This window comes from Cheilinus undulatus, linkage group 4, assembly GCF_018320785.1.
Source record: "Cheilinus undulatus linkage group 4, ASM1832078v1, whole genome shotgun sequence".
Taxonomy (NCBI): domain Eukaryota; kingdom Metazoa; phylum Chordata; class Actinopteri; order Labriformes; family Labridae; genus Cheilinus; species Cheilinus undulatus.
This window is the reverse complement of record NC_054868.1, coordinates 49,408,773-49,421,679: the sequence shown is the minus strand read 5'-3', so window position 1 is coordinate 49,421,679 and position 12,907 is coordinate 49,408,773.

Genomic DNA, 12,907 nt, shown 5'->3' with positions numbered 1-12,907 from the left:
GTACTCTAACTCATTTATCCCTCCTGCTATCAGGCTGCTGAATCCAGAATGCTGAAACTGACTTGTGGTTATAGCACTCTCATGTTTTCTGCTAGTCTGTGGTAAGTTGGGGATGCCGTAGTTGATGAGGTTGACTTTAGATTCTGACCTCATTTGGAGGCAAGACATGACTGGCTTCAATAAACTGTTGACGGTGGTACCCCCAGTTTTATCTTATAATTCCAACAGGAAACAAAAAATTTACAAATACTGAATTAGGTGGATATTAGCAGGGATTGCAATGACACTGATTTACACCATTAAGGTACATTAGTACTGTCATACTGTTGTAAAAACAGACTAAAATCACATATATTTCGTTATTCATACCATTTAATTTTCTTTTTTCTTTCTTTCCACCAGAAAACCTAAAAGAAATCACACCCATTTTAATATTTATACATTCTTTAAATTAGTAAAATTTACCATTGGATCACTTTTTAATTTTTTATTAGACAACTGAGTGCCATAATCCTACATTGTAATGAGTCATTTGTCATGAAAATACCTTTTAGCATGGTGTGTTAGATGAAATGCCTGAGCACAGACACACTTTTAAACATGCATATGATCAAATATGGTGCTTCCATTTTCACGCTAAAATTGCAGTAATTGGAAGAAATCTGACACAGTGACACCTGTCGTGACATTTAGCACAATTGTTACCCTATATAATGTGTGAGTTTCATCATTTTACCATGGTAAGTTATGATGTAAGGGCCATTTGTAATGGACCAGAAGAATTGTAAAACTGCATTTTTCTGTTCTGGTGGAAACAGGAAGTTTGAGATGCTCTGGTGTCACGTTTCAGACATAAGCGCCACACAGAAAAGGAAGTCTTGCCTGGAATTAGTTGAACACTGAGCTCTGGCTTTATTGGAATTATAATGATTGATGGTGAGGGAATAAAATGAAGGAATAAATAAATACAACCTTCAAACAAGTCAAAGCAAGCAACAAATAATAAGCAATGCAGTGATAAATAACAGCATACATAAGACAGCTCTTTTTTTGTGCTTTTGAATTTTTCACCTCATGTAAATTTTGATGTTGTAGCAGTGTGATGTAGCTGTCGCACTCCAAACGGTGCTATCAAATGGTGTAGGTTTTGAATTTCACCACATGGCAAATGGACTTCATAAAGCTTCATAAACATTCCAACATTTAGCTACAACTAGGTACATTTATCAAAAGGAGAATTAAAAATCTCCAGATTGTTTTCAGCCTTGCTTTGTGCCTTTTCAATCCTAAACCTCAAATATTTCGGTGCAGTCAAAGAAAGCCAGCATTTGGAATAATTCTTTTATCATAAATACAAAGAGAAGTTGCATAACAGCAGAACAGGTTGTTCATTTAATGACAGGCAAAGCTGTGGCCGAAGGAGTCAAATCAGTAATATGAAGTCAGTTTCATTAGAGTTGTTGCTCATGCCTCCCTGTATGCCGATGGTGTTATTTCTCTGGTTGACTGCAAAGCAGTCCTAAACATGTAACATTTCATCTACATACATCATACCACAAGGAAATTTAATGTAAAGGTGGCTGTGATTCATCACACGTCAGTTTTAAATGTGGGCATTCAAAAGTTTCTATCAGCATTATCTATTGGTCACTACAGTGAATAACTCTACTATTAAATCCTCAGGTTCACAATATTTACTCATAGATCAGAGCAATTTTTACCATATTTAAGATACTGCAAAGTAGTCTCATCATACAGCAGTGAAAGGCTGCCAGCATCGGAATGCTGACAAATCTTTGGAGAAATTATTTTTCCCTCGCTGTTATTTATCATAAACATGTTTCAAACACACATGGATCCCATGGATAGGTTACCTGACACGCCAGAAAACCGTCAATACTAAGCTTTTGGGAAAGGGCAGAGCCTTTGGAAAAAACTTGGAGTGTGACTGGATGAAGGTTCTGTCTGTCACACCTTTACAGGCCAATCAGAGCAAAAAGACACACAATGTAGCCGCGACCGAGGTGCACGTGCACAGCTACCGAGGAATAACACGAACCATGGCAACTATAGACATGTCAGTACATGCTGTTCTTTGTTCTTCTTTTAACAAAGAAATGTCATCAAGTTCTGATAAAACTGGCGCTTTAGCAGCATCCATGCTGAGCTCTTCTGCCATAATTGCACTGGTCTCTTCTCGTTGCTTGCTTACGTCATAACTCCGCCGCGCCTGAAAGTACTGCCCCTTGTCACTGATTGGTCCTGTCACTTTCTAACCAGGCCCAGACGGTTCAGATGGGAGCTTTGCAAGATGGATTCACCAGTGAAAAACAAGGAAAGGGGCGTATCCATCTGCTTTGCAAGGTTAATGGATAGGCATTAATAGAGAGACTTCAGACAGTCATCTGCATACAGTTGAGCACAATTTTTAAAATTTGGTCTGAGACTTTACACACGGTCAGACCTGTATTCTGCATGATTATAGCCCAACTTTACTATATTAGAGATCTGAGCCTGTTGGCCTTAGAAATCTGGAGTTCCATTTTTGTGCAGTGTGCCATAGTGAACGACAATCAAGAAACATCTGAGACAACTTATGACCTCCAGTTTTATTCCAGTTGCATTCAAGCCTCGACATCCATACAGCCAGATTTAAGAGTGGCTAGTGGGGTTTTCATCCAAATGTATTCCAATGCTTAAATGATTTTTTAGAAATTTGGCAAAAAATAAAGTGATTTTCCATCCCCTACTGTTATGTGAATATTAGGAGCCAAAAGATGGAGGAATAGTTGGTGTTACTCATGAAAAAAAAGGAAACACTGCACAAGAAGAGGGTTTAATGCTGTAATACATTACAGTCCAAAACCAATATCTTTGAAGCTAATGAAAAAAATAAAGGTAAATTATGAAATAAAATTAGCTGAATTCCCACAGAGTTCAGAGTGTTTTTTATAAATCCTCACCGGCACAAGCTGGGATTTTACTTTTATAATGTTTGTTTCCTAGAGACTTGGTATGTTTAGAAGAGGTTGCTGTCCATGCTTAAAGACTATAAAAACAGTGTGTCATGACCACACATTCAATAACATACTATCAAAACAGAGGTGTGCTAGAAATAATAACCTATTTGAATGTGCAGCATTTAGGTGTATTTGCATCATGTTTCCAAGCTAGACAGAGCATACTGAGAGCACCTGGAATTTGATTAATTCGGCATGCAAAGTGGAGACTGTATGATTAAAGTGTATTTAGATGTGACTGCAGACATAACACCAGGACTAAAAGACAGTGATGGGGCATGGTGAGCTCTGGGTGCAAGGACAACAGTAAAAGTGCTTAAATCTTCACCTAACTCACAAAACCTGCAGAGGTAAGTGAAAAAATGTTTATTAAAACATGTTATTACATGTTTATTATTAAGATAGTTAGCATACAAAGAGAAACAGTTTACAGTTATTAGAAAAGGTTGGGAATTCTGACAAAGCACAGCGAGAAAAATGTGTGTAAATATTAGGGCTGAACAACTGGGGAAAATAATCTAATTGCAATTTTTCCCCCAATATTGCGATTGCAATTTAATAAGTGATTATTGTTCCTCATCTCATGCATTTTACAACAAAAACAAGCAATAATTCATTCTATACTATAACCAACACAATATCAGATTAAACTAGGGCAGAACAGTTTTTTAAAAATATTAAATTTTGATGATTTTCTTACTCATTTTGCACATTTGTTATGAACTGTTATATCAAAGGGAATGATCATTTTTATATAATTCTCATATATTTACTAAGAAAAACATACAACATTGAAGAAAACAGGATTTTTAACACTTTTCTAAAAATAGGGCACTAGAATGATTGCAACATATCTAATGCATAACATCTCTGCTGCAAAAAAAAAATCTAAACTGGTATTTTGGGGGCGCAGGTGGCAGAATGGATGGGGCGTGACCCATGTGCGTGGGTGGCCCGGGTTCGGGTCCGGCCTGGGGCCCTTTGCTGCATGTCTCTCCCCGCTCTCTTCCCTGTTTCCGACTCTATCCACTATCCTCTCCTCTATCAAATAAAGGCACAAAATGCCCAAAAATAAACCTTTAAACTGGTATTTTGACACAAATTTCAGGTTAAAGAAATGTTGCACCTTCTGTGATTTGAAAATTGCAGGCCATATTGCGATTTAATGTAATTTGCAAATTATTTCCCAGTCCTAGTACATATTTTATTATTAATAGCTTATTTACATTGGACTCGGCAAGTTTCTGACTCTTGGTATTTTATATCCTAGACCTAACTGGGACAGGTAATGTACCTGCAAAGTCTTAGGTGAAAGCTGTAATGCTTCTTATTTGTCCAAAATAGGTATTTGAGTTTTCAAGTAACTTGAGACCATATTCTAAGTGAAAAAAAAATTAACTGGCATGCAAAAAGCAACAGTAAAACTTGAGGATTTGCATCCAGAAATTGCAATTTCTTAACAGTCATTAATCAAAGCTCATGAGAAAAAATCGAACATATTTTTTGTTTGGTGTTCTCTTGTGGGGACAATTTTTAAAACCTTACATAATAGGAAACTTTGCAGCTAAGATATTTTAAAACAGTATGATACAATGGCACAAAAAATGACATGTCACTATTTTAAAATACAACATGAAACGATACAATATGATGACAAAGTAAGATATAATACAGTGATCGGTGACTTGAGCACTGCATCTGTTGAGAGTTGCATCTGAGTTCATAACTGGAATTAGGTGTCTTAATGAAACAAAAAAATCTAATAGGAAAGACGAGCTGATAGTTCAGTCCTATGTGATTCCCTTTACATTATCTTAGAAGCAAAAATCAAGCTGTTTCTGATGATACAAACTCAAACAGACAGCAGCAGCCCCACTCTTCTCCATCTATACTCCCCTTGGCACCATCAGTACAAAAATCTTTATCATTAAAAACAGAAGATTTCCCTATTTAAATAAAAGAATAGTCTTTAGAATAGCAGGAGATGAACAGGATCCTGTTTCTGCATTGTGCATTTAAGAGCTGCATGATTTAGATGTGCTGTTTTTATTGTGTGCTACATGTGGCAAACTCATTTCCTTAAAAAAGGAATACAACATGGTAGTCTGCAAGAAGGTGAAACCGTTTAAATCGATTTGAACAGGGCCAGCCATAATTACATAGGGCCATCAACATTTCTTGATCCTGTTGCTGTGCCTGGGTTGTACTGGGGGTAAGGTGCAATCAAATAAAGCTTTTTGAGAGAGCACTTAGATTCACTGAGTGGTGCGGATATAACAACTTTGGCTTCACTAACATATCAGGATGATTGCACATTCACATCTGAACAAACTTGAAAAATTATAACCAAATCTGAGGTATGCAAGAAGGGCAAGGGTGCTGCCAGGTTTATTGGGCCTCCTAAAAAGACATCACATTAGGTTCAGACACAAGAAAAGCCCTGATTCACAAACATATTCACCACCATATCTGGAAGACTGAACATCCACTGCTTAACCAACTCCAGTAATCGTAAAATAATCTATGGTCAAACTAATGTAAGAAGGACAGGGGTGCTGCCAGGAGTAATAGGCCCCATGAAAAGACTTCACACTAGGTTTGGACACCAGAAAAGCTCAGATTCACCAACATTTTCCCAGACACATCTAGATGATTGAACATTAACAACTTAACTGACTTAAAATTATAAATTAATCCATGCTCAGATTTGTAGAAGAGGAGCAGGGTGCTGCCAGGAGCAACGGGCCCATGAAAAGAAGTATCACCACAAAAGCCCAGCTACAACAACTTATTCACCAACATATCTGGATAATTAAATAGTCATATCTTAACCACTGGGAGAAATTATAAACTAATCCATGTTCAGACTTATGTAATAAAAGCAGGGGTGCTGTCAGGAGTAATGGGCCCCATGATAAGGCATCACATTAAGTCCCACCACCACCAAAAAAGCCAAGCTTCACCCACATATCTTGATGATTGAACATTCACAGCTGACCAACTTGAAAAATTATGAATTACTCCATGGTCAAACTCATGTAAAAACAGCAGGGGTGCTGTCAGAAGCAATGGGCTCTATGAAAAGACATCACATTTGGCTTAACCTCCTAAGACCCTGCATGCACAAATGAGGACGTTACACCCTAACCTTCTGACACCATAAGAGCAGTTTCTACTGTTAGAATTTTTGAAAAAATTGTCTATACTCTCCACTGAAGTTTGAGTTATTCATTTGAAATACCAGAAGAATCTGCTAACAAATTTCTGGAATTTGCATGTATAATTTTGGGAAAATATCATGGGAAATTTCCAGAATTTTCATGAAAAATCTGGGAGATTTTTGTATATTTTCAGCTTCATGGAAAGTGTTTTTGTATTGACATTTTTGAGGATTCACATAAAAAAATCTGGTTTTGTTTCTGGATATTCAGAAGATTTTTTTTTTTTAATTTTCATTTATTTTGTATCAATTTAGAAAAAAAAATAATTCTAGTTTTTTGCTCATTTTACTTGACTTATTTGGGGAAACTTTGCTTCATTTTTTATTTGGAAACTGGGACATATATTTTTTAATTTTGGGAATTTGAGTTGGAATTGAAATTTGAAATTTCCAGAATTTAATGGAATTTTTAAGGAATAAGTTTGCATATTTGAAGGAATTTTTCATCATTTTTCATGCAATTTTAGGGAATATATCTGACGTTTTGAAGAATTTGCTTTGAGAATTTCTCAGGAAGGTAAATAGAATTTTTGATGAAATTTTTCATTAAAATACAAGCTTTATGATAACATTTCATCGAAACATTTTGAGGATTATTTATCTGTAAGTTTAGTTTTAAGTTTATTAGTTCAGGGTTTTGATATTGGACTTCTTTTTTGATCAAAATTAATTCCTGTTCAAAGTCAAGGCAAACTCATGAGGTCCAAATTATCCCAAATGAGTGAGAGAAAATTAAAATTCATTCCAAACAAAAGCTCAGGTCTCAGGAGGTTAAACACTAGAAAAGCCCAGCTTTTACTGCTGACTGAAAAAGTTTGTTGCTGATCCTTGCATAGATATGCTATCCAACAAAAACAGCATTACAGTTAGGTCCTATGGGCATGCCTACAACTTAAGAAAAACAAAAGATTTCTCATATTAAATACAATATTAAGAAATGGTGATCTACATTATGAAGCACTTAACATTTATTTGGTACTTCTGATCCTTTTAAAAAGAATGGTGAGTATTTAGTTTTGGTTATATTTGCTTAAATGTAGGATGCACTAATGTGTATTTTTCTAACTTTCACTGACCACTGCTGTCAAACACCACCTCTGTCAGGACAGATATACAGTCAAAAAAAGTTCAAAATAAATTTTGAATATACTTCTGGCAAGGGTTAGGCTAGGGGTTTAGGTTGTGGTGGAGTGGTTTAGGAATGAGAGTCAGATCCCTCTCCTTATGGGTGACCTTGTACGTTACCAATATGTTTTTTTTTATAGAAGTCTATAACTTTGGTATTTTGACAATAATTTGTTCTTTCTTTGCAAAAAATGTATCTAGATATAGATCATGTTTCACCAATCAGCCTCAGCTGAATGTTACTTTTAAAAAAGAAAAGATTGTATTAAATTGGTAGTAAGGCCGTCTCATGCTAATAGATTAAGAAATAGTGTCATATTTTTAGTGCCCCTATCAGCCAGAACTTTTCCCTCCCTTATGGCACCCTTAAAGATGAGGCTAATGTTTGACTTGTTTTCAGTCTAACGCCTTTAAAGGTGTAGTATTAGTCAAAGTTTCCTCTCTGTTGACAGACTTGCCTTTTGACATTTCAGCCAGAGTGATGGAAAATCTGAGTGCAAACACCAGTAATCAGATGGACAGAGGCCAAGATGTCAGTGAACTCATCTGGTACTTCCTGCCCACTGTGGTGACGGTGCCGACGCTGGGGTTACCAAGCAATGCTCTGGTCATACGACTCCTCCTGGGTAAACCCGGCATCTGCTCCACCTCAGAGATCTTCACATTCAACCTGGCGCTTTATGACTTCCTGTTCAGCGTCATGGTTGTCCTGGAGTACATCCGACTGCTGTTTGTTCGAACATTGGAGGCAGCTGACTTCCTTGCTTGGGGTTTAAACCAAGCAGGAGGACCGTTGTTGCTCTGCATGTTGAGTGTAGACAGCTACATGGCCGTTTGCCAGCCGCTGGTCTTCCTACGGCTCAAGGATCCCAAACTTCGACTCTCGTTATGCTTGATGGTGGGTGTCATAACTGTTGGTTGTTGTATTCTGGTGAAGATAAAGTCCTTTTTCAAGTGGAAAGTAGTTATGGTGCTTCAGAGCTCCATCATAGTGACCATATCAACCTGCAGCATCCTGATCCTCAAGTCTCTCCACCAAGCCGGGCCCAGTAAGAAAGAAGTCCACCCTGTGAAGAAGCGGGCATTTAAAATAGTACTGACTGCTTTTGTGCTCATCAACGTCCACTATATCCCCCCTGTTATAGAGTACGTACTCAGGGATTATGGTCCTGAGGCTCTCAGGCCCTACTCATTCTTCACCTGTGTGGCCGCCATGGCTCTGTCCATGAGCTGTTTCATTCAGCCACTGAGTTATCTCATCCGGACCAAACAGCTGCCGGATCAGAAGTCTCTGCAACTCTGCTGCTAAGAGAAAACTGTAACAACTGTAAATGGAAAATGACAGTCACAACCTTTTTTCCTACTTTTAACTCAGTCTTGTTCCTTTTTTTGCTAATTTTTTAATCCTAAATCCTTTTTTCCAATTAAGTTGTTGCTGATTTTTGCCACATTTTCAACTTAAAGACAATTTTTGCAACTTTCAACCCCTTCTCAACAACGTCTCCACCAATTTTTGGCACCTTTTTCAACTGTAGGCTCATTTTTGCCACAGTTTTTGTTTTTTTAAATTAATTTTTGACCTCATTCCCCATTTATGCCCATTCTTTTCACTTTAAGCCCATTTTTCCTAACCTGGCACGCAGCCACCTGGATATCCACTCATATACAGCGTTTGAGAAAAGGCAGAGCCTTTGAAAAAAAACTCAGAGGGTGATTGGATGAAGATTCTGTCTGTCACTTCTTTATGGGCCAATCAGAGCTACAAAACACGTGACATAGCTGTTACTGAGTTGTGCCCCTACTGAAGGAGTAAACTCCATATAGAACTGCATATCGTGAACCATGGTGACTGTAGACATGTCAGTACATGACTTTTGTCGTTTTTGAAAAGAAAACAACTCACTGCTGTTCTTTCTTCTTTCAATGAAGAAATGTTATCAAGTTCTGATAAAACTTACACTTCAGCAGCATCCACGCTAATGTCTTCTGCCATAATTCAAACTGGCCTCTTGTTGCTTCTTATTTACGTCACGACTCCAACGCGACCGAAAGTACTGCCCCTCGTCGCTGATTGGTCCTGTCACTTTCTAATTGGGCCAAACAGTTCAGATAGGAGCTATGCAAGATGGATTCATCAGTGAGAAACACATAAACGGGCGAATCCATCTGCCTTACAAGGTTACATTTTTCCCACTTTTTTTTTCAGCATATTTGAACCAGTTTATCTGCCCATCATTGCCTCTTTAACCCATTTATGCCAATTTTAACACTTTCAAACTATTTTCTTGCTTCTTTAAAGTTTTCAACACTTTTCACCTTATTTTTGCATTTCTGTAACCATTTTTTTTCATTTTTAACTCAATTTTGCCACATTTTTGGCTCTTGGAAACATTTTGCTACTTTAAGCCCTATTTTTCTATTTGTAAGAAATTTTGCCAAATTGCTGTAACCAAGTTTTGCCATTTTTACCCCAACTCGCCTCTTTTCACCACTTTTTTTTTAGCCAGTAGTTGCCACTTTTAGTTCATTTTTACATACCTGTAACCCATTTTTGCCATTTTTTCCTATTTTGTATCCTTTTTTTCTCTTTATTTTTTTGGCATCCTTAGGTTTTTGCACATCATGGCCTAGCTGCAAATGCTGATATTTTCCAAATGGTTTAGTGCCCATCCACATTGTTATAATTTTCAAAGAAGGTAATTCTTTTTTAAGAAAAGGAAGTTTACAATTTGTAAAAGGCTATTGTACTTTAGCAAAAATAAATAAAAATCATTTTTGTTGCTTTGATAAGAGTGGTTATTATTCAGGTTAAAGATAAAATGAAGTTGTCACAGATTAACTTTACAATGGACCATGATTTTGCTGACCTCCATGCCCCCCCCACTCGGCTGGGCTGGGAAAGCTCTCCCCTTTATCCCACCTAATAGGTGGCCTTGCCTGGCTATAGCCTTGTTCTCCTCAAGTGAGGATGATTGGTCCGATCAGTTCTCAGACTGGAAACGAATGTTTCAGATTTTTTGGTGGTTCTATCTGAAGAGCGCCATGAAATCCAGACACTTCATCCTTTGCAAGGTAAAAAAAAAAAAAAACAAAACCGGAAATATGAATAACTAACCTGGATAAAGCTGAGAGCATGGTTGCTTGATTATGGCAAAAATAATTATCACAATTATTTTGACAGATATTCTGATCACAATTGATTACCTCAATATCATGATTGTGGGAGGAAACTCCCACTCCCACTAAAATTGAAACTCCATTATTTTCACAGCACTAGTTAAGAGATCACTGGACAACACTCTTGCTCGGTGTCTTTTTGAAACTGTTAAATATGTTCATTTTGGTTGTTCTGAATGAGGAAATTTATCACAGGTGATTTGTTAGGACCTGATAAACCAATAAACATTAATGTTTTAATTACTATATCAGACAAACAGCCCAGTTTGACTCATAAGTAAGCAGTGACATTTGAAAGTTTTATAGAATGCCTCAGGCAGAATGTGAGATAAAAATGTTTATTATTAAAGGAAACGATGAACAATGGCATTGAACACTGTGTGTCTTCAAGCCTTTTTTTAAAAAAACAAAAAGAACAATACATCTTGATATGTAATTAGGGGAATACTTAAACTGTAAATGTGCTGTCTATTTGCATAAAACCTTAAAAACAGTGAGCATTTATGAAAATGACTGTTAGCTTCCTCTGTGAGTTATCGTCACAAATACAAAAGACACAAGCATTAGGACTGTAAAGGCTGCTCAACAGCTTTCATGTGTTTCACCCCTTTAAGTCATATAAAGGAGAGTTACTCTATGTAACTAAGTTGCTCCATGTAGAATGTATAAATAATTTAAAAATGACATCGTAATCACGTTTTAGATTAAACATACCAAAAACGTATCATCAGCACTGCAAATTTAAAATCATGGCTACTGATAATAAAGAAACCTTATAACTGAACTGGAATAAAAGAAAATACAAGAGCAGTACCAAAGTAGAATTATCATTAAATACAAAATATAAAACACAGGTTATAAATTTAGGTAGCCTTCAACATTTTATCAAAATATTTTCTGCTAGCTCATAATTTCTGTCTTACCTTTGTGTGTAGACACAATATCTACATCTACACTAATGGCCACTTTATTAGGTACACGTTCAACTGTTTATTAAACAAAATATTGATCAACCAATCACATCAGTGTGAAAGACAGAGCATGGCTTGGCAACCCAGGTATATTTACGGCCACCCAAGTATATTTTCTGATGTTTGTTCTTTTCTTTATTAATTTTTATTTCTGGATGCACAAAAGAGGCTTCCACTAGTACGCTGGTTCCCAACCTGGAGTAAAGACCACCATGTAATTAGCTGATGTGATGTAAATATTAATAAGCAGATGAACAGGTGTACCTAATGAAGTCATTAGTGAGTGTTTATTACAGAGCTATATATGATAAGCATTAAAGATAGATTTGACCTTGGTTTACCGCTAGTGCACTTCTTAGTAAGAACAAGCCTCTTTTCCCCAACCACCTCCTGTCTCAATGGACTCTACACCACATAGACAGAAAACATGGGCAACCATACCGATGTGCACAGTTTTGTGTGCACAGTCCACATAACATTTGAATTAACAGTCAGCTACTCTGGATTTCAGAGCATGTTAAAGGTAAACTTGATGGATTTTACATGACAAGCTTATTAAAAGAAATTAAAAAATATTGTTAACCTGGTACTCAGTTCTTTATAAATGAATAATCTCATTTAACAAATAAATAACACTTTTTCCTTCTTGTTTACTTAGCGGAGACAAAATGAGACTGCTATGTACAAAGAAGTAGAAACATACTCATCATGGAGTCAAAACGACATCTTTCAGAGAGAATAGAAAAATAGGTTTTCAAGTATTCAAGTACTGACGCAGTACAAAAACTCTAATCTAAGCAAATGTATTTGTCTCAATGCAAGTCAAACATATCTCATCACATTTACTCGACACATCCAGATAAAGATATTATTTCTAGACATAAAAATCCTCCTGCACACTGCCTTATTTGCAATTATCAGCACCTTCTCTCCCTCTCCGTCTCTTTCTGAGAAATTTCGGTCGATGAGAACCCATCACCCAACTAACTGGAGTATGTCAGCACTATAGGTCTCAGGGTCTGGCCCCATTTCTAATGTGCTTTTGAAGGATTATATACAGTGCTGTGAAAAACTATTTGCCCCTTACCTGATTTGTTTTTTTTGTTTGTTTTGGGTTTTTTTTGCATAATTGTCTCATGTGCTCCTGAATTTCTTTAGATGGTGGCATGCTGTGTTGCTTCTTGAGATCTTTTCACTTCCACATCTGGCTGAAATCAGGGCTGGGTGTGGCTAGTCAAACTGAACTCTCCAAATAACATAGGTAACCACAGTTAATTCATGGGCAATTACTTTTTATCACATAGAGCCAGGTAGGTTCGGATGTTTTTCCCTCATAATGAATGAATTAGTATTTTGAATTTACTTGGGTAATCTTTGTCAGATTGAAACTTGTT